General features: G+C 27.0%; 1 protein-coding gene and 2 long non-coding RNA genes across 3 annotated transcripts in view; 2 read left to right on the plus strand and 1 right to left on the minus strand.

Annotated features, from left to right (window-relative positions):
* Positions 1-24,213, plus strand: part of LOC123264388 (netrin-3-like) — a 228,927-nt gene that overhangs the window by 71,132 nt on the left and 133,582 nt on the right. The gene's annotated exons all lie outside the window — the stretch shown is intronic.
* On the plus strand, positions 7,412-8,001 carry LOC123264403. Its single transcript, XR_006509328.1, has 3 exons — positions 7,412-7,525; positions 7,616-7,733; positions 7,809-8,001. It is a non-coding gene; the product is annotated as an uncharacterized LOC123264403 (long non-coding RNA).
* Positions 8,879-10,963, minus strand: LOC123264399. The gene is made up of 3 exons (XR_006509324.1): positions 10,825-10,963; positions 9,150-9,273; positions 8,879-9,074 (listed from the first exon to the last, which is right to left on the minus strand). It is a non-coding gene; the product is annotated as an uncharacterized LOC123264399 (long non-coding RNA).

Raw genomic sequence — 24,213 nt, forward strand, 5'->3', positions numbered from 1 at the left:
TTATAAGATACAGAGGTCATTTCTTAATTATGTTAAATTGCACTGTACTTTTTTAAATATTGATGTTTTTAAAGATATAAGCTCGTCCCGATGTTACACTCATCAAGAGCTTTCATTTGAGTACCCACATGCATTTTGATATATATTTAATATATACATATATATAATATATATAAAATATATGAAAAATTGATGTGGGTACTTAAATGAAAGGTCTCGATGAGTGTAACATTGGGATGAGCTTATATCTTTAAAAATGTCAATAGTTTATAAGATACAGAGGTCATTTCTTAATTATGTTAAATTGCACTGTACTTTTTTAAATATTGATGTTTTTAAAGATATAAGCTCGTCCCGATGTTACACTCATCAAGAGCTTTCATTTGAGTACCCACATGCATTTTGATATATATTTAATATATACATATATATAATATATATAAAATATATGAAAAATTGATGTGGGTACTTAAATGAAAGGTCTCGATGAGTGTAATATCGGGGTGAGCTTATATTTTTAAAAATGTCAATATTTCACAAGATACATGGTCATTTCTTAATTATGTATCTAGAGAGAGAATTTTCGAATGCAGCCCAAATACTTATCATCGTTAATTGACTATTGGTGAGAATGATATGAAATCTTGAAAAGGCACAAATTCAAATCAAGAACTTTGCAATGACACTAAGTTTCACTAAAAAAACCTATTTTATCATATGACTGTCCTGGACACAAAATTTTTCTTACTCTCTTAATAATATAGATTAATATCAAATTTTATTTTAACTACTAAACTTAAAAAAATAAATTAATTCTTGAATCAAATTAAATTTATTTAAACTAGGAAAGTTTTTTCAATTTAACAATTTCTTCCTTTAAATTATGACAATAAAAATTTTCAAAATAATTTTATTGGTTTAAGAATTTTTCTCTTGAATCGTTACATTTTTTTTTGTGAAATATATTTTAGCTAAGCGTTACTTACTTAAAAAATTGAAGCGATTTAAATGCAGTTATTTTTTTCTTTTTAAATAATACTATGAACAGTATAATTGTATAATTAATGAGATAAATTTTTTTGTTCACTAAAACAGAATTTTTTTAGACCATAAATTTTATTAAAAGACATAAAATAAAAGATGAAAGGTTAAAATAAAATAAAACTATTTGAATTATTGTGTAATATAGTTTGAAGATACACAAAACAATAGACATCTACAATGAGACATAATGAATGATAATAGCGATGACAATAATAACAACAACAAACAAGCCCAGATGACAATCCCTTTGTTGTAGAATCTTCGGGAATGGAACGGAATACACTCGCGTGCGTTAACGTCTGTTCTTATGATGTACGACTGTTTGTAAACATAATTGTGCGGGTGGGAAGGCTCGTGTCTCGTAAATTCGTCGATGCGTTCACGCCACAAATTTCGCGTACGCCGAATGGAGCTAAACATTTACACACAAACATACGGCCATACAACACTATACTATACTTATGCACTTATACTACTCGCCTCCTCTCGTTTGGTTCTCATGGGCGCTTTGACGAAACCACAACCACATATTTGCGTCGAAGTAAACACGTACTCGCGTGTACTTAACACACTTGCGAAAACACAACATAGAATAAGCGATTGAAGGAAAGCACATGCATAAGCATGTATGAAAAGTATTTAACTACCGTAAGATTCATAACCAAGAATATTTGCACTTATGTTTAACTTACACCACTATTACTTATAGTCTAGACGGGAATTTCAAAACCATCTGTTCCGCTATAAATTATCAATGTATCACTTTATTTTGAAAGCTCTCACTCTTTTTTATTATTTTTATTTCCATTTCAATCGTCTTAGTCAATTTATAAGTTTATTTATTTTATTTAGTTTTTATACAAAACATACGAGGAAATTATTTTTTTTTGTTTTATATTTTGTTGGAAGTAATAAATTTTTGACTAATCTTTCCATTAAAATTTTTTATGTTTAAAATAAATTTATATGAAATTTTTTTTGGGATATTATTTTTTAAAAATAATAATAACTACAATAATACTGATGTTATGAAATAAAAATTTTGGAGTTATTATATATTTTATTAAGAGAATAAGAAAAATTTTGTCTCCACGATAATCAAACGATTTATATTATTCTCACCGATAGTCAATTTATGATGATAAATATTTAAGCTGCTTTCGAAAATTCTTTATCTCTAGATACATAATTAAGAAATGACCATGTATCTTGTGAACTATTCACGGAAAAAAGTAAACCGTAATATTCACTCGGATTCCGGTTAATTTTTATAGTTTCAAACAGTAAAGCGGACATCGGGTTGGCAAAAATATAAATATTACAGAACTTAATGTAAAAAGTATAAAAGCCACAATTTATAATTTAATATCCAAAATAAGTGATTAGTAGCTGTCACTATAGTAAATAACGACTCTTTTATCTTAAAAAATTACAGTTTCAAACAGTAAAAATTGCCATTTCAATGTATAGTCCATACTATGAGGAGAAGGGGAACTTAATTTAACATTTGAAACAGTAAAAATTATACTTTAAAAATATACATTTTACCAGTCCAAGCAAGTCAATAATTACAGTTTGATTTTTAGCGTTGCGTTTAAAATTTACCATTTTACTTTGTAAATATTGACGTTGCTTGTATTAGAAATTTACTAACTTCATTTTATACTTTTTACATATCATAAGATCATTTTTTAGGTACCAAATGATAAATATCAAAGTCTGAATTCTTATTTATTATACTTTAACATTTTAGAAATTTACATAGCGAATATTACTGTTTGAAATAGTATTTTCTTCCATATCAAGAGTAAATTGTAACGTTTAAATGGTAAATATTATAAAGTGAATAGTAAAATCACGATTTTACTGTTTGAAATGGTAATTTTTAGCAGTTGATCATTACTTATTATAAATCGACTGTTATTTATTACAGTTTACTTTTTTCCGTGTTGAAATTTTTAAAGATATAAGCTCATCCCGATGTTAGACTCATCAAGACCTTTCATTTAAGTACCCACATCAATTTTTCATGTATTTTATATATTTATGTATATGAATATATGAGAAATATATATAAATGCATGTGGGTACTCAAATGAAAGCTCTTGATAAGTGTAACATCGGGATGAGCTTATATCTTTAAAAAATGTCAATATTTAAGAAACTACAGTTCAATTTAACAGAATTAAGAAACGACTTTGTATCTTGTGAACTATTGACATTTTTAAAGATATAAGCTCACCCCGTCGTTACACTCTTCGAGACCTTTCATTTGAGTACCCACATCAATATTTCATATATTTATATATATTATATATATGTATATATAAAAAATATATCAAAAATACATGTGGGTACTCAAATCAAAGCTCTTGATGAGTGTAACATCGGGATGAGTTTATATCTTTAAAAACCTCGATATTTAAGAAAGTACAGTGCAATTTAACAAATGACATTATTTAATAAAGCAAAATTTTATTTATTTATAATTTACAAGTCACAGCAGTCACATAGTGACTGCAAGGTTGCTAGTTATTATTTAAGGACATAATTTATAAATTATTAAAAAAAATGTTTACTACAATTTTTAATTGTAAATAATTTATTTTAAATATTTAGTTTTAAAAATTTACTTCAATAAAAATCAACAATTAAACTTGTTAATTAAATAGAATATTTTTCATTTTATCTCAAACTTTCTTTAATTAGACTTTCTTACCAGCCAGTATCATGTACAGTAAATTACAATTTGTTAATGAATAAAATATTGATCTAAAGTATAAGATTGTAATAAAAAGTAAATGAAATTTATTGGCTAGATTGGCTTTGAAAAGAAAGAAAAAAAAAATTAATATTTTATATTGATAAGAAATCGATCAAATTGAGATGAACTTGGACGAATTTAGTTTTATCAAGGCAAAAAAGTAAGTGGTTAGGGACTAAGGATATAAAGAGCAAGGGCAAGAGGAGGAAAGAGAAAAAGAGAAAGAGAAAGAGGGAAAAGGCGAGTGAATGAATAAAAGATTTTGGTAGTGATACAATAAAGAGAATCCATAAAATACTAGATGGGAAAACGTAAATATTGAAATATTTTCTTACGCTCTAGCGCGACTCGATCTATCACTGTACATGATGCTCGACTTTATATTCATGTATAGATCTATAATATATAATATTTTCATATGTATATATATTTTCAGCATAAGAGGTTCAAGATATGTAGATTCAGAAATGGCGCATGATCGACGCCTGAGGGACGTTAATAAAACGTCGGAAAAAGCGTAAAAATTTAATGCTTTGAAATGGTATCGGGCGTTTTGATCCCCGGACAAAATATCACTGACAAAAAATCCTTAAGAGCGGTTGATAGTTGATTTTCAAGTTTGTTGAACGAGTTTTGTTCATGAATGAGATAAAATTTTGAAAAAAACGCTTCGCTCTTCGATAGATAATTAAATTATCTATCGAAGAGCGAAGCGCTTTTTTAGAAAATTTTCATTTATTTATGCATAAAATGCGTTTTAAGATTCCATAAGTTTTACAAGTATGACAGAGATACTTTCGTTTGTCCAATAGAGGGCGAGAGAGAGAAAAAATGTAAACCCTTCTTAAGAAGGCAAAATATCTCCGGACATAATATATTTATCTACACTAATAAATGGAGAACCATTTTTTTTGTCCGGTTATAAGGTAAAAGCCCCAATATATGATCATGTACCAGTATATGATCACTCCATGTATTTGTATACCTATATTTGTGAATATAGATATATTGGGGCTTTTACCTTACTGTGAAAATTACTGAACCGATCGGAATAATACTTATACTATAAGATGCAGCGTGTTTTGGAGAAGGTTTTAGTATATGATATGTTGGTGATTACTTATGCGGAACCTATATTTTTTTGACTTAGAAATAATGAATTTTTATTGTAACTATAGTATATTACGCACCAAGGGAGGAAAGTAGGACATTTCAACCCGCGCATTTTTGTCACCCGAGCCGAAGGCGAGAGCCATGGTTTTAGGAGCTTGAGCAATCGAGTTTTTCCCAATGACTTGACGTATGCAAGCACCGCGATGATATTGTAAGAAAAATCTGTCTGTTCTTGTGTCTTTAGGTCTGAGAGTCTGGTATTGACGAACTTTCTCGCGAAATTCAGGGCCAATCACAAACGTCCGAGGATATTTATTTTTCGTTTTAAGGACAGTTACAATCAGCTGGGTGCCCGTATCTTCGACGTCTTGTACTGCTAAGTCACAAATTTCTTGACCTCTCATTGCTCCAGATACTCCGAAAATCGCAATAACCTGAAATAGAATTTCAATAAATACTTGTAATTATAGTGGTTTTACGTAAAGACATAAATAGTTATTTAATATTTACCTTCGTAGCTAAATAAATAAAATCAGGAGCTTCAGTAATAAACTTTTTAAATTGACTCCATGAAAGTACTTCAGATTTTTTGGAAACATGACCTTTGGAAAAATTTTTAATTGAAGTTTTTAATTTGGCGTATTTATTGATATCAATGTTGTGGTTAATGTTGATCATTGTTTTTAACATAGACCAGCGACTCCAGATTGTACTAGGTGCCAATGTTTTCATCAAGTCCTTAAAATATACCAACAAAATATTTTCATTCAGTGCATTTCCTGCGTTAGCATTTTTCCAACTCATGAAACTATTATAGCAAGTACGGTATCTTTGAACTGATTCTGACGGTGCTAGATTTTTTGTAATTTCTTGAGCTTCTGCTTCTATATCACGTCGCACTTTCAGCGCTTCAGCATTCTCCGAATCGTCAGACGAATCAGATGAACTCATTTTTGTTTATAAACTAGATAAATTTTATTTAATAATATCACTGCACAGGAAATTATAAATAATACAATTATTTATCATCACTTCACTTATACTTGTATGACGCTGCTATTAATTACTCGATATTTGGTTACTATAGCAACGGGTTATAATTTTTAATGCACGAGAGGAAAGTTAAAACAAAAAACATGCGTGATTTTAAATGTCACTAATTGTGATAGGTCTGAAATTCGTCTGTTTCTTCACGCAAAATAGGTTTGGGAAACAAACTTTCGGCCTCGGAATGATAAAAAATTTATTCTATTCGATTGTCATTTGTTTAAAATAAATTTTTTAATTCTATTGGTTATGTTTATATACTAGGCAGATTTCTTCATTTATGAGACCTGCAATTTTTTTAACTGAAACTTTCAATGCTCATTACAAATTTTTTTTTTTCATGTCAATTATTATTCATTTTTGTAAGAAAGACACGGGAATGTTATAATGATTGCACATTGAAAGTTACAATGAATATTAGCTAGAATAATTACATGGATAAAAGGTGCATGCCAATTCGATAGAATTGGGAATCTGTACAAGTCAAAACAATACTCTAATTAAATTTCAAGTCTAGATCTAAAAATGCAGTTCTATAAAGCGCCCAGCGGAGCGGGCGAGTAACAGCTAGTTGTGTAATATATTAAATGTATTTTCTTGAGAAATTGGTAACCATATGAAGATACTGATGATCGTAATAATAATTATAATAATAATAATAATAATAATAATACAATATATTTTCTGTAGACTGGTTTTTATAATACTATAAATCTGAATTTTTTTATTGGCTGTCCAGTCTATTGCACGAATTTTTTTTTAACTAATTATTTATCTAATAATTTATAATATCGTTCGCCTGTATTCCCTACATAATTAGTTAAAAAAAATTCGTGCAATAGACTGGACAGCCAATAAAAAATTCAGATTTATAATAATAATAATAATAATAATAATAATAATAATAATAATAATAATAATAATAATAGTTATGTGAAGATGTTTGATTGAAATTATATTACATTGAGAAAAAAAATTTATTTAAAAAAAAATGGGCATTGCTGTAATAAGAAATTAATTTGTATAAATTTTAAACAATTTTAATTTTCAGCAAAAAAAAATTATTAAAAAAATGAACTTGTAGAAATTTAATAAAATTAAAAATGAAATTTAAAAAAAAAAATTTTTTTGTCAAAGAAAATTAAAAAATTGTCAAGTGACAGCTAAATTAAATGTCAAGAAAAAAATTTATTTGATTTGGAAAAAAATAATTTTAGAAAGACAACTCTCGAATATTCATCAAACAAAATAGTAAAATCGACATAAAAGAATATTTTATATTATACTTCTATATAAAAATGTATCGTACTCTTGTTTGGCTTTTGAAATGAATAATTTCTCGATAAGCACGTACGTAGCAAGGTTAAAAAACAATTAAGTTATTTTCGCTGATAACTACAAGTGCTACAAGTGGAATCCTATTGGATACTTTTCCTTTATCGCTAAAATAATTACTCTTTACTCTGATCGTCCAGTATGGGCATTGCTGTCGACTACTTGTAGTCAGTAATATTCTATTTTTTACATTAAAATGTCTCATCTCTTAAGCTGAAAAAAGTAAAAATAATTTATTTTATAAAATATAATTTTTAATTATTTTAAAATATATTTTTTGCAACGTGAATATGTAGTTAATATTTTTTTTAGAATTTCTGATCGAAAAATGTCCAAATTCACGCCCCTGATGATTATTGTATTGTTTGTTCTTGGCACTGTGCTCGTTAACACTGTGGAGGGCGGGCCATGTACTCTTTCTGAATATAGTGTATGAATATTATTTATTTACAATGCATTACTTTATTAATCACTAATATTTTAATAATCAATTTTGTGTTTTTAGTGTGACAAAAATGAAGATTGTTGCAGCAACAAATGCGTTGAAGATGATGATGAAATGATATGTAAAGGAGATGACATGGAGCGTTACTCTGCATCTTTAAAAAATTAAGATTGTTATTAATAATTAAAAATTAAAAATTACGAGTAACGATGTAAACATTTAAGAAATGAGTAAATTTTATTTGAAATAATAATTTTAGTTATTTTTAATAGTTTAATAAATTTTCATCCTTGGACAAAATATTTCCTAGAGAATATTCATAAAGAAAATATCCTCAAGCAAAATGTATAAAAATACACTAAGAGAAAAAATTTATTTAAAAAAAAATCAGCAATGTTGAAATAAGAAATTAATTTGTTTGAAACTTTAAACAATTTTATTACATTAATTTTCTTGTCGAAAAAAAGTTTTCTAAATTCGGAAAAATCAATTTTAAAGAGACAACTTGCGAATTTTTATACAAAATTTTTTTTAAAAATCAAAAAAACAATTTTTTCTACAAAAAAGTTACTGTTAGAAAATTTTCTTACCATAGAAATTAAGTAACCTTTTTTGATCATTTTTACACATCAAACGATAATCTTTTACGTGCAAAATGATAAAGATTAAAATGGGAATTGTTAATTATTATTACTCAAACTTTTTCGACGCAGCTTTTGTTATTCTTTTAAATCCTATTAGTAGATTTCATAAAAATCTAACTATTGTATTTGTCCTCATGACGTAATTTTCCTTTATTATAATAAATTTTATATAATAACTGTGTAAACTTTGAGTCTAATGATTACAAAAAAAAAATCGTACGTTAAAATCTAATTGTAATTTTAATTAATAAGTAAAAAATGAAATCTACTTCCATTTCGGCTGCCGAATGGCACTTTTTTTTTTACATATAATTATTTATAAGAGAAAAAATTTATTTAAAAAAAAAATTGGGCATTATTGTAACAAGAAATTAATTTGTTTAAAATTTTGGTAATTATTTACAAGGATATTTTCTTTATGGATATTCTCTAGGAAATGTTTTGTCCAAGGATAAGAATTTATTAAACTATTGAAAATAACTAAAATTATTGTTTCAAATGAAATTTACGCATTTATTGAAGGTTTACATCGTTACTCGTAACTTAAAATTTTTAATTTTTATTAACCTTGACGTTGTTCCCTTAAAAGTGCTGCGTAACGATCCATGTTATCTCCATAACATATCATCTCATCTTCATCTTTAATGCATTTGAAGCTGCAACAGTCTTCATTTTTCTCACACTAAAAACACAAAATTGATTATTAAAATATTGGTGATTAATAAAGGAATGCATAATAAATAAATGATATTCATACAGTATAATCAGAACGACCACATGGCTCATCGTGGCCCTCCACAGTGTTAACGAGCACAGTGCCAATAACAAACAATACAACAATCATCAAGGGGGTGAATTTGGCCATTTTTGGATCAGAAATTCTAAAATAAATTAAATTGCAAAAAATTTAATCTAAATTAAAGTGCAAAAAAAATATTAACTACGTATTTGTTTTGCAAAATATATATTTTAAAATAATTGTAAATTATCCATACTAATAAATGGAGAGCCAGTTTTTTTGTCCGGATATACTGCGAAAACTACTGAACCGATCGGAATAATACTTATACCATAAGATGCAGCGTGTTTCGGAGAAGGTTCTAGTATATGATATGTTGGTGATTACTTATCCAGAACCTATATTTTTTTGACTTAGAAATAATGAATTTTTATTGTAACTAAATTTATTCTATTCAATTGTCATTTGTTTAAAATAAATTTTTTAATTCTATTGGTTATGTTTATATACTGGAGAGATTTCTTCACTTATGAGACCTGCAATTTTTTTAACTGAAACTTTCAATGCTCATTACAAATTTTTTTTTTCATATCAATTATTATTCATTTTTGTAAGAAAGACACGGGAATGTTATAATAATTGCACATTGAAAGACAATGAATATTAGTTAGAATAATTACATGGATAAAAGGTGCATGCCAATTCGATAGAATTGGGAATCTGTGCAAGTCAAAACAATACTCTAATTAAATTTCAAGTCTCGATCTAAAAATACAATTCTATAAAGCACCCTGCGGAGCAGGCGAGTAGCAGCTAGTGAAACAATAAAGCAGTAACAAATTTTGCAACAAATCGAATTTCTGAGAATATTTTTTTCATTCAATAGTTTACAAAATTCAAATCTAAAATCAATTTCAAAGAAAGAATAATTAAAAAATTAAAGACTGGGCCCATAACCTGAATGCTGATCAATTTAAAGAGTTAGTTAATAACAAAAAATTTTTATACAAAATTTTGGAACGTAAGTTTACTCTTTAATGATTTCTTCATTAATTTTTTTTCACTATTTAAATTTATTTACGTAAAAAAATTAATCTATCTATACAAATAAATGGAGAGCAGATTTTTTGTCTGGTTATACTGCGAAAACTACTAAACCGATCGGAATAATACTTATACCATAAGATGCAGCGTGTTTTGGAGAAGGTTTTAGTATATGATATGGTGGTGATTACTTATCCGGAAACTATATTTTTTTGACTTAGAAATAATGAATTTTTATTATAACTAAATTTATTCTATTCGATTGTCATTTGTTTAAAATAAATTTTTTAATTCTATAGGTTATGTTTATATACTGGAGAGATTTCTTCACTTATGAGACCTGAAATTTCTTTCACTGAAACTTTCAATGCTCATTACAAATTTTTTTTTTCATATCAATTATTATTAATTTTTGTAAGAAAGACACGGGAATATTATAATGATTGCACATTGAAAGTTACAATGAATATTAGCTAGAATAATTACATGGATAAAAGGTGCATGCCAATTCGATAGAATTGGGAATCTGTGCAAGTCAAAACAATACTCTAATTAAATTTCAAGTCTAGATCTAAAAATGCAATTCTATAAAGCGTCCAGCGGAGCGGGTGAGTAACAGCTAGTATTTTATAAAATAAATGGTACTTACTTTTTTTAGCTTAAGAGATGAGGCGTTTTAATGTAGAAAATAGAATATTACTGACTACAAGTAGTTGACAATAATAGATTCAATTGTTGTTAACCTCGAATTTATACCGAAATTTTATCGGTTATAACTGATAAAGGTAAAGTGGGGGTATCATACTTTAGGTAAACAGTAATTAAAATGACGAAAGCGTTCGCAATTTTTATTTATTTTAATTGGCGAAATGTTCTACTCATACTGGATAATCGGAGTAAGGAGTAATTATTTTAACGATAAACGAAAAATATCCAATAGGATTTCACGTATAGCTATCAGTGGAAATAAGTTAATTGTTGTTTTTTAACCTTGCTACGTACTTGCTTATCAAGAAATTATTTATTTGAACAGCCAAACAACTGCACTATACATTTATGTATAAACGTATAATATAAAATATTTTTGTATGTCGATTTTACTACTTTGCTGTATTAATTATTTTTTATTATATTTTATAGGACGATAGTTCTAACTATACTTTGTATTAATTTTTTAAATGTATAAATCGATATTTTCAAAAGGCTGTATAAAAAAAATCAAAGATTTTTTTTGATAATGTACCTTGAAAATATCGTTAAAAATTACTTGGCGATAAACGAAAAGTTTTACACTTATGGCTACACAGTAAAAATTTTGCGTCATTGCGTCAAAAATTGTGTTAAAAATTTTTGTGTTAAATATTTAACACTTTTATGTGTAAATTTAACATTAATTGTGTTAAATTAACACAGAAAAATGTTAAATTAACACAAAAAAGTGTAAAATATTTAACATAAAAATTTTTAACACAAAATTTTTTGACGCAATGACGCAAAATTTTTTACTGTGTATCAATATAAATTAGATAACAAATAATAAAATTTTTTTTAATTTTTCACATAAATAATTTATTTTTCTGCCAATAAAAATTTTTATTAATTAACTGAATATCACTATCAGAAGTGCAATTTGATTGACATTTTTTAGATTTAAAAAGATTTTTTATTTTACACAATTTGAACTTTAAAATTATATAAATTGTTTGTAGATAAAAAAATTTTTAGAGCAAAAAAATCAAATTGTTAGTTTGAATTAATAAAAAATCCAACAATTAATAAAAAAAATTGCACAGTTACTGTACAGAGAAAAAAGTAACAAACCAATAAAATTGTAAGAAAGACTAAAATTGTTTTTGAAAAAAACAATTTAAATAGATAAAGTACACTTTATCTAATAAATAATTTTTAACTTCCCGCTAAGAAAATCGAAGATTTTCAAAAATCGGGAAGTTATTGTTTTCACCCCGTTTTACGAAAATCGAGTTTTCATCGAATCTCGACGTTTCGAGGTCCTAGGAAGCGTCCCTGACTATTCCCGCAATGGTGTCTGTATGTATGTGTGTGTGTGTGTGTGTGTGTGTGTGTGTGTGTGTATGTATGCCTCTCATAACTTTTGAATGGCTTGACCGATTTGATCGTGGTTGGTGCCATTCGAAAGGGCTTGACTGAACTTAGATTTTGAATATACTTTAGATCAATTCGCAACGGTAGATTTTGAAAAATCGCAAAAAAACTACAAAAAAAATTTTTTTCAAATGTTGTTTTTTTGGAATAACTTTTAAACGGCTTTACGGATCAATTTCAAAAACTAATCAGCTCTTAACATAAAAAAACCACGTCGATCACCATCAGTTCGGTCAAAATCGGTTGATTCGTCTGCTAGTTATCGTTGACGAAAGAAAACCGAAAAAAGTGTTTTTTCGGAATCACTGCGAAATTTTTTGTTCTATCAATTTAAACTTGAAGATTCTTTATGAAAATTGCATCGAATGCCACCAACCGCATAAAAATCGGTTCATTCATTCAAAAGTTATTGCGATTTGAAATTTCAAAAAATAGTGTTCTATCAAACTTTTGAGCTCGAAGAGCTTAAAAGCATATAAAAGCTATTTTTTGAGCTCGGAGAGCTCAAAATAACACACAAATTGTATTTATGAGCTCGAAGAGCTCAAAAATTTCATAAGTGCAATTTCAAGCGTTTAGGTATAGAATTGGCGGGAAGCTGCAGGGATGGCCTTCAGGGTCAACCGTTTTCCTAATTTTTTTTAATCATTTTTCAGTAAAAAAAAATTTATTTTAAAGTCAAGAATTTTTTTTCTGTTATTATTTTGAAATAGAACAGCCAGTATTATAACAAAAAATAAAATTTAAGATTTCTAGGCGAGAGTAAAGCACAGTCTTCGCACTTCTCGCTCAAGGCGTGCATGAAAAAAAAATTAAATAAAAATAAAGAGGCACGGAAATTTCAGTGAACGATGTATCACGGTAGGTCGCAACCTAAAATATGACGTATGACGTAAATTGATGCCTCTATTTCGCATTCTACGTGTCAGCCCCACGGGCACACGTATTTCCTCTATACATATAAAAATATACATATATACTATTTTGTTATTATGTACGCGTGTACAATATGCTTCATATTTATAGAACATGATATAGCTTTAAAATTATAAATATTTTTCGGAGCTATTCGCCCAAGTATGTGAATTTATAGAGGTGAATATATTTTTTATCGGCGCTGTAAAGTTAGGTATCGATGAAAAAAATTTTTTATTAATTTCAATCGATACAATGAAGGAAAGATTTATTAACTATTAATAATTTAATTTATTTGAAGCAATTATTTAATTTATTAAATTTTAATCTATATTTTTTAACATTCAATAAATATTTATTTGGGAGGAAAGTACATTTATTAATATTTAATAAGTATTCATGAATAGTTAACAAATATTTATTAACAGTTAATAAATATTTTGTTGAGTGAATTTGTTTTGCTTGTAATTTTATATGATATCAAGATTGCTTATAAACAAAAATCATCTTTATAAATTATTTGCATTAATTATATTACATTATAATAACGTTTATAGTAAAATACAAAATTCTATCACAGCGCATAATTATTTTTTATATTTTTAAATATTAATAACGTTAATTTATTTAATGAATTAAATTATTATCATGTATTCCAGCTATAGGGTTATAAAAACAATTAACAAATATTCATTAACTATTAATAAATATTTATTAACAGTTAATAAATTGTACTTAATAAATGACTTATTAACTGTTAATAAGTATTTGTTAACTGTTAACAAATATTTATTAACATTTAATAAATTGAATTTAATAGATAATTTATTAACTAAACTATAATTAAATATAAACAAATCCTTCTATCAGTGTATTTTTTATTTAAAAAAAAATATATATAATTAATATTGACAAAGAGGTATTTAATGTCCCTAATTTAACGAGGATTATTTTTTTAACACATTTAATAAATAAGCTCGTTCTTTCTTACGGCGTTATCTCGCTAATTAATCTCCGATTAAACGATCGAGATACCGAGTGACAAATTAACTGTATCCTTTGAATTTGTATTTTCACTCGGCTCAATTTATATTTAAAAAAAAATTTTTTTTTTATAAAAAAACACATAAACAATTTATTTATTATTAAGAATTAAAAATAAAAATTAAAAATTCAGTTCTTGATGCCGATTACCGTCAGACGCAGCGCAGATCGGTAGAATGAGTCGGTAATCCCTTTTCGTAATTTGCCGGACGATAAATACTTACCCCCTTCGGATAAACAGCCAGCACGAGAGGATTTATGGAGGCGTGTGGCTCTTGCACACATGAATAGTATTTTTATATGTTTGTGTGTGTGTGTGTGTGTGTGAATAAATGAAGGAGCGTTAAAGGATGAAGACTATGGGAAAGCGGCGAACGGAAATGCCGAGTCTCGAGTATATAAAGGTTATTTAACTGGTAGTTAGTATTAGTATCAGTGTTGGAGGCTGGTTGCTGGTGGCTGGTGTCGGTATCACATGAGATGAGAAATACAAGTGTATCTTGTGCATCAGGGTCACCCAGTTTAATCGGTACTCTCTCATCTGACAACGAGAACGGGCCAATCGTTTCATCTCGGGCTTAAACATTTTTATCGCTTCAATAAAGGTGCTTTCAAAAATAAATTCCTCGTAATTTGTAATTTATAATTTATAATATCTAAGGATTATATTTTACTTTTTTTTTTTTTAGTGAGGGAGCGATAAATGAGTATTGCTACCTTTAAAGTATAAGGAAATTTTTTATCAGGTTTAATTAACCGGAATTCAAAAAATTAATATTTCTTATTTTTCCATCACTTGCCAATATTTTATTTATGACTTGAAAATTGGGTTTTTTTTTTAATATTATCGGTATAACAATTTAATTTTTTAACATGAATTTTTTTAGGCATGTCAAATGAAAACGACGTGAGTGACTTTTATGAATTGTTAAGATGAAATAATTACTAGCAATCTTGCAGTCACTATGTGACTGCCGTGAATTTTGATGTTTTTGAAGATATAAGCTCATTCCGATGTTACACTCATCAAGAGCTTTCATTTGAGTACCCACATGCATTTTTATATATTTTTCATACATAAATATATATAAAATATAGACATATATGAAAAATTGATGTGGGTACTCAAATGAAAGGTCTCAATGAATGTAACCTCGGAGTGAGCTTATATTGCATGCTTTAAGCGCGAGGCGCGCAGGTATGCTCTACTCTCGCCTAAAAATCGTGATTTCGATTAAAACGTGATTTTCATAATTTAAACGAAAAAAATTATGGATGAAAAGCATATTGAAATAAATAATAGTAACTACCGAACACGTAAAAAAATTTTCTTATCGATTAGATAAGATTTCTCAGAAAAAATTCGTTTTTCTGATGAATTAAATGAATAAGAGCGTGGTATTCACGGGAGCTATGGGCTTGATAACACCACAACTTTGTCAAAAATCACTTTTACGATTTAATTTTTTTTTTGTTTTATTCCTGAGGAAGTTTATCAAAACCCTTGTGAAAATTGCGTGTCAAAATAATTCCGTTTCGATACAGTTAATTTTTTTTGATTGTCAGTTCGATGACTTTTTCTGCGATTTCGGCAACCATATATATTATTTTTCATAAACAGAATTGAAATAACTATAAACAAGCAAAAACTATACATACATGATGGTATAATTACTAACTGTTTTATCATCTGTTAAAATTTTTCTTTAGTTCGACCTACAGAGGGGATAATACTACTCGCGGGAAAATTCAAATTAAAAACGAATAATTTTTGTTATGATCTTATTTAGGATGAGCTTATTTTGTTAAAAATGTCATTAGTTGACAAGATACAAGGTCATTTCTTTATTATTGACATTTTTAAAGATGTAAGCTCATCCTGATGTTACTCTCATCAAGAGCTTTCATTTGAGTATCCACATGCATTTTGATATATTTTTCATACATACATATATATATATATATATATATATATATATATATATAAATATGAAAAATTGATGTGGGTACTCAAATAAAAGGTCGCAATGTGTGTAATGTCGGAGTGAGTTTATATTTTTAAAAATGTCAGTAGTTCACAAGATACAAGGTCATTTCTTAATAATGTATCTAGAGATAGAGCATTTTCAAATGCAGCCTAAATTATAATAAATTGACTATCAATAAGAATGATATGAAACCTTGAAAAGGTACAAATGCTAGTCAAGACTTTTAAAATGACACTAAATTTTACAAAAAAAAAAAAAAACGATTTTATCATATGATTATCCTGCAGAAAAAATTTTTCTTATTCTCTTAATAATATAAATTAAATCGAAATAATTTTATTTCAGTTTCTTAAAAGATTATTCAGCTCTGAAAATTTATTTTTTTAAAATTACCAACAAAATTTATAAAAATTTTATGTACAGACAGAGCCTAAATATTTTTATAGACATGCAGATTTTTAATTTAATTTATCGATAAATTAATTGACTAATTATATTGACAACAAATAATTATTTTAGATTGTCAAAAAAAAGTTTTCTCAAGGGTACTATTTTATTCTTTAAATTATAAAAAAATAAATTAAAAAATTCTACAGATTATTTTTTATTATTATTATTATATGTCATGTCAGTCTAATAAGTACTAACCCAATTTTTCCCCAACGCAATTTAGTATTAAAAGAAAATAAATTGCAGCTTAAAAATATAATAAAAATAAACTGCACACACTATATAATACATTGTACACACGAAAGATATTAAATGTCAACTATTATCTTTAATAATAATGATTAAGATAAAACAAAATCCTCTAATACTTTGAGCAAATGATTATTATATTTTATACTTTATATATAATAGGTATTTTCGCTGGAAAAATATACCCGGGAAAATCCATCTCGTGCAATGTTTCACGGAAGTCCCGGCATACCGAGTTAGTGCAAAAAATAGCAAAGCGAGGAAAGGGCAAAGAAGAGAAGATATTAGACTGGAGGATTTAATACGCTTAACACGCCGGTATGAAGCGAATGAGTATCTGAGTTTCTCAGATATATAAGATCGTAACAGCCGTGACATTAGACGCATCGGCGGAGAGAATCATCTACACGCAACTACATACTTAAACTACTATACTTATACTATTATGTTACATGTAAATATAATAAAGATAAATATAAATTTCTTCGACTACTTGCTAGTGACTGGTCAAGGCACAGGTGGGGGTATAAAATATATGTAATGTAAAATACTAACACGAAAGACGAGATAATAAATTCCAGTCTCATTTCAAGGGAGACATTAAGATCCGAAAAAATTTTAAGTTAAAGCCGCAGACTAGACGATCGTTAAGTTCGACGAGCTCGTAAACGTTCGAGAATTTTATAAGCAGTACAAAGGAAAGTTGGCGCAAGAACTGCCGTGTCTTTGGCCCAGGAAAAGTCACGCATTATTTTTTACGGTTTAATTTGGGTTGTAAGAATTATTTTTTTGTTATTTTGTTTAGTAGAATTGAAACTCATGTTTGGTTTATTGTAAATAATTCTGAGAATTAAACGACGGAGAATTAAAATGGAAGGAAAACGATTTGCCGGAAGATATATATGGGTAAAATAAGAAGAAGACCTGAAACCGGATGCTCGTCGTAAGTCTCGGTGAAATTAGTGGACCAAAAAGAGGAAATGTTGGTGTGTATGTCTGGGTGTATAAAGTAGCTGTGTGAGTGTGAGTTGAGTGGGAGGAGAATCGGGATTGAGAATGGTAAATGTAAAAGCGTATACTAGAGTGAGTAGTGGCTAGGCAAGGGGGTAGGGCCAGGGGGATGAAGGATGAATTTGCCCGCGAGAAAGTGTCCGCTGAGAGTGCGAATTTGTCCCGAGGGTGCACTCAAAGTCGACCCGAAGAATTCTTCAATTTAACGTACAATCTTTTCCGAGTTACTTGCTGCTGGTAAAATATCCCAACTCTCGCTTTTACGCTTTCTGCGTTCTCTGGATTTACTTTTTGGTTTGTTTTAGTTTTCAAGATAAATAATTTTTTGAATTTTTATTTTTTTTTTAAGAAAACTTGTACTCTTAGGAAAAAAATAAACAAGAATAAAATTGAAGTGAGAAATCAGTGAAATTTTGTGTTGAAAAAAATATTTAAAAACTTACTCTTGAAAATTTAAAAACTGGGCCCATAACCTGTTCAACTAATACAAAACAAAATTAATTTTCTCTACCATAAAAAATCTATAAATATTTAAACCAAATAATTATCTATCTTATTAAGAGAATAAGAAAAATTTTATTTCCAGGATATGATAAAATCGGTTTTTTTAGTGAAAGTGTCATTGCAAAGGTCTTGACTCAAATTTGTGCCTTCTTAAGGTTTTATTTCATTCTCATCGATAGTCAATTTATTATGATAAGTATTTAGGCTGCATCTGAAAATACTCTCTCTAGATACATAAATTAGAAATTACCTTGTATCTTGTGAACTATTGATATCTTTAAAGATATAAGCCCGATGTTATACTCATCGAGACCTTTCATTTGAGTACCCACATTAATTTTTCATATATTTTATATATTTATTTATTTATTTATTTAATTATTTATTCATTTATACGCCAATCGGCTCTATACATTAGATTTACATCAATTAAATTTGGTTATGGGTGAAAAAATATATATATATATATATATATATATATATATATATATATATATATATATATATATATATATGAATATATGAAAAATATGTCAAAATTCATGTGGGTACTCAAATGAAAGGTCTTAATGAGAATAACATCGGGATGAGCTTATATCTTTAAATATGTCAATAATTAAAAAATGACCTTGTATCTCGTCAACTATTGACATTTTTAAAGATATAAGCTCACCCCGACATTACACACACCGAAACCTTTCATTTGAATACCCACATCAATTTTTCATGTATTTTATATATTTATATATGTGAATATATGAAAAATATATAAAAATGCATGTTGGTACTCAAATGAAAGCTCTTGATGAGTGTAACATCGGGATGAGCTTATATTTTTCAAAACGTCAATATTTAAGAAAGTACAGTGCAATTTAACAAAAGTCATTATTTAATAAAGCAAAATTTTAATTTTTTATAGTTCACAAATCACGCCAGTCACATAGAGTGACTATTGCTAGTTATTATTATTTTTAAATTTTTTTTTTTTCAGTGTAATAATTGTAACTCATTCAAAAAAAAAAAATTCTAACAAGCAATTAACTAATCAAAGAATTTACCCCCCCCCCTCCGAACTGTCCAAAAATTTCATTAAAATAAGTTGAGAATACACGTATGTAAATAAGCGTGTAACATGATGGGGTGACAAAATTTTATTCGTCCACTTTAAGTTTAGTTGTCGTCATCTAAAACCACCTTAGCTAATTGTCACGAATGATCGATGTGTGACATTATTCGGTTGTCCATTTACCATGCAATATATATTCGTCCCTGGGGTAAATTGGTCTTTATTCTGTCTAATTTTATCTTAACTTTACTCGGGTATTTTTGCACCCTCGACGTAGCCGGAAATTCCCGCACGGTTTAGTCTAACCCCTGCGATTCTGTGCTGTACGTTGAATAAATGTAAGTATGTATACGTATAAATGTGTATATATATAGACATATATATGTACAGAGAAATTTCTAAAGGGAGTGCGCGTGCCCACGCGTTCAGCGAGTTATCGCTTTCATTAACTGAACAATGGAACCAATTTGCCTTGGAGGTACTTGCATGCTCGACACACTAGACACTTAGTTCTATACCCATCTAGTTGGTATACAAGTATGCACTATACCCTACACCGAGCACATATACCGGAGCAGAGGAGAGGTTCAATCAAAGAGAAAGACGATAGTCTTGATGACAGGAGTAATTTCTGATGTACTGTTATTTTATTAGTCTTGGTACCGTACTGATGGTACTACTTGTTGTATAACTTGTAAAATGAACATAATTGCGTACATAGATTCTTAGTTTGAATACACAACCAGAGTCTTAGTCTAAGTCTATTGTTCTGCAGTTTAACTTGTGCTCTTTTCATTTGAATTATAAAGGCTTAAATTACGCGCTTTTTATTTTGATTTTCTGGATACGTGAGAGAAAGGAATCGGCTTACGTTTCACCAAAGTACACTTTCTTATTATTAACGTTTATGTTCAAAAAAATTATTACACATTTTTCTGCTTAAAACTATCATTACAAGTTTTAAGTTTCGCTATTTAATATCCGTAGATAATAAATAAACAGTATGACCTTTCGAAATATAAGAAAATTTTAAGAATTACAGACGTACGGAAATTAACTAAAATTTTAAAAATAAAAAAGAAAAAAAAATTTAATTGAATAAAGTAAATAATTTTGAAGAATTTAACCTTCTTGATTTGGATAAAAAAATTCTTAAACTAAGAAATTTTTCTTGGGAAGTAAATTTTACTTGAATAAAGAATTTTTCGTCTTAATCCAAGACAATAAAACTTTTCAAAATTATTTTCTTGGTTCAAGAATTTTTTTCTTAATTACAGTTAATTTTTTTTTTGTGTTGTATTTTTTATTTTTCCAACACTTGCAAAATATTTTATTGATGATTCAACCCCTATGAAAAAAAAATATAAAAAAAATATATGTCGAAATACATAAAAAATATATTGAAAATCTATAAAAAATATATAAATATATATAAAATATGTATAGTAAATATATTTTTAATAAATAACTTTTAGCCGATTTTCAAATATATTATATATATTTAAAATATATTTTTTTTATATTTTTAGCTATGTATTTTAAGATATATTTTGAATATATCTAAAATATATTTAAAATATGTAAAATATATATGAAAATCGGCCAAAAGTTCGTTATTAAAAATATATTTACATATTTTTGATATCTTTAAATATCTTTTATAGATTTTTAATATATTTCGACATATATTATTTTATATTTTTTTTTTTCATGGGGGAAAAATCGTGTTTTTTTTCTAATATTATTATTATAACTATTTAATTTTTCAATATAAATTTTTTTAAGCATCTAAAATGAAAACAACGTAAGTGATTTTTATGAATTATTAAAATTAATCATCAGAATAAATAATTATTAAATCAAAATAATTTTATTTTAGTTTCTTCATAGATTATTCACCTCTCAGGAATTTTATTTTTAAAAAATTACCAACAAAATTTATAAAAATTTTCTATGCAGACAGAGCTGAAATATTTAGATAGTAATACAGATTTTTAATAAATTAATTTATTAATTATATTGACAAGGTTGTACTTGATGGAAAATTTTAAATGTTAAATGTTTGAAATAAAAAACACTTTCTTTAAAATTTTTTTTAATTTAAAATAATATTAACATTATTTTTGATTTATTATAAAAAATTATTAGATTATGTTGTTATTATTACCATTATTAATTTATTTTTTTCTAATTAAGAACCCCAGATTTTTATATTTCTATGAATATACCTTAACAAATATCAAATTACAATTAAAGAAAATTCAAGTATTAAATCATAAAAAAAAATTTTTTTACGTAAAACTCATCATATTTAGATTCCGAAAAATGAATTAGTATCTCCCCTTATATTAATCCCTACACTATTCGACCCTCTCCCTACATATGCGGTGTGACAGACAGGACAAGTTAAATTTGTAATAATATGCACCGTCACTGTTTTATAACTCCCCTAATCGCTTATCCGTCACCTTTTTCATTATAGATCACAACCCACAAAACATTTTATTGTGGCAAATATATATATATTAAATATTGTATATCTGAGGGATGAAAGTATCGAAGCACTAAAGGGATTTAAATATTATTTGTGGTTTATTATTTCAGTATTATCGGTTAGTGAGTTTTTATTTTCCCGAAAGAGGCGAAAATGGATGAAAAGCTCAGCTGGACGCGCAGAGCAAGAACTTTGTTGGTTATATTGCTTCTTAAGAGGTTATTGGGCGCCATAAAAATCCACACAATCGCTTTTCTCGGTCTTGCTACTTTACAGTAGTTACTACTTGCAGTACAGCGATATATGGAGCGCTCAAAGTTTTGCTATCAAGTATAAACTGTATAAAGATGCGATAAACCGGCTATTTATATAAAGGATATGTTTTTTTAGTTTGTTTTATTGCTGAGACTTGGATTTAAATAAATTGAATCGTTTGCTCTGAGATATTTCATTCTTATCATTTTGTTTACGAAAATAAATTTTTTCGTTAAATTAATTAATTAATTAATTAATTAGTTAACTAAAAACTAAAATATTAAATGAAACTACAAGTCTAAGATACTTAATTTAAATTTCAATGATCTAAAATGTTAGAACACTGCAAAAAATTGGTGAATTTTGATTTTTGTCTAATATTTCAAAATTTTTATTTTTATTTACTTCCCAAAAATATTTTAACAATATTTTATTGTTATTATTATACACTATAAAAAGAAAAAGAGTAAATAAAACACTCGGTGTACGACATTTTTACACTAAACTACATTTTTATTCAGCTGAGATAAATTTTAAATGGAAAATTACTAACAAATACTTCAAACAATTTATCTAAAATCTAACTTTGTAAATATTATTTATATTTTTCCAAAAATAATAAATTATTAACCTTAATACGTTTAATTAAATAAACTTGATTATTTTGATATAGAAATTAAATTTTTCACGGCAATTTTTAGAATTTCTTCAGAAACTAATTATTATAGAAAGAATTTATTAAAAAATTTTTTCTATTAAATTATGAAAAAAAATGTATACTATTTTTTCGAATCTTCAAATAAGATTTTAAAAATTTTTAAATAAATAATAATTTTTTTATTTCAATTCATTGAAAAAAAAATAAAAAATTCCCTCCTAAAAAGTGAATTCCATTCTAGAGGAATTAAATCACTGAAAATTTTTTACAGTATACCAATAATTATTATAATCGATTTTTTACTCAAACTTCGTTTTAAATTAATCATAATTATTTCAAAAATTTTTCTTCTAAATTAAAACATTTAAATTTCCATGCATGCATCGACTAATTTTGAGAACGTCGGTTAATGAGAATGAAATATTAAGTACGAATAAGAACAAACCACTCTGGATATGTGTGTGTGCCCGGCCCACCGACTGTTTTAATGAGAGTTTAAGTCCGTAAGTAAACGTCGAATAAATCATCCACGGAGGAGCTGGAGATCCACTGAATAAGACTAACCCGCATGAGGTAGATATTCTAACCAAAACTTCCTGCATTTATTCACCTCTGTTGCATAATTTATCCTAGGTTCTAGATTCTACGTCATTCCTTGCTTCTTACTTCATTCTCTTTAGCTTCCATTCTTGCTCTTTTTCTTAAACCAAGCTTCATAAGTCATTATTAAATATTACTCAATGAAAAGTCGTTCATTATTTCCGGCTACACTTTCTTGCACCGATTAATTAAAACTTAAAAATTTCCCCGTACTCTATTAACGTTATTAGTTAACTTTAACTTATACGGAGAAAATTTAATAATAAAAATTAACTGGTTGTTGCAGAAATTTTTATAACTATCTAGAAAGTTGCAATATTTTTCTCCGTTTCAATTTTTCAAATACTTACATTAATTTTTTATTTATTATAAAAATTAATTGGTATAATTTCGGTTGAATAATTATTTAAATTAAGTTTTAAAATAAAAACTTCATACTTAAATTCCTAGAAAAATTATTAAATTATGTTTAAAAAATTTTTAAAAAATATAACAATAATAAAATAAAAAATCAGATGATTCAATAATTTTGAAACTAATTAAAAAATAATCTTATTTAATTTTATTTAAATTCTTAATAGTATTGTATTGAACAATCAGTGGCGATTGTTCCCCGACAATGGAATCAAAAGGCACTAATGGTCTCCAAAAGGGTTACAAGGATAAATTCGTCTGAAAGA

This window comes from Cotesia glomerata, linkage group LG4 (assembly GCF_020080835.1).
Source record: "Cotesia glomerata isolate CgM1 linkage group LG4, MPM_Cglom_v2.3, whole genome shotgun sequence".
NCBI lineage: Eukaryota > Metazoa > Arthropoda > Insecta > Hymenoptera > Braconidae > Cotesia > Cotesia glomerata.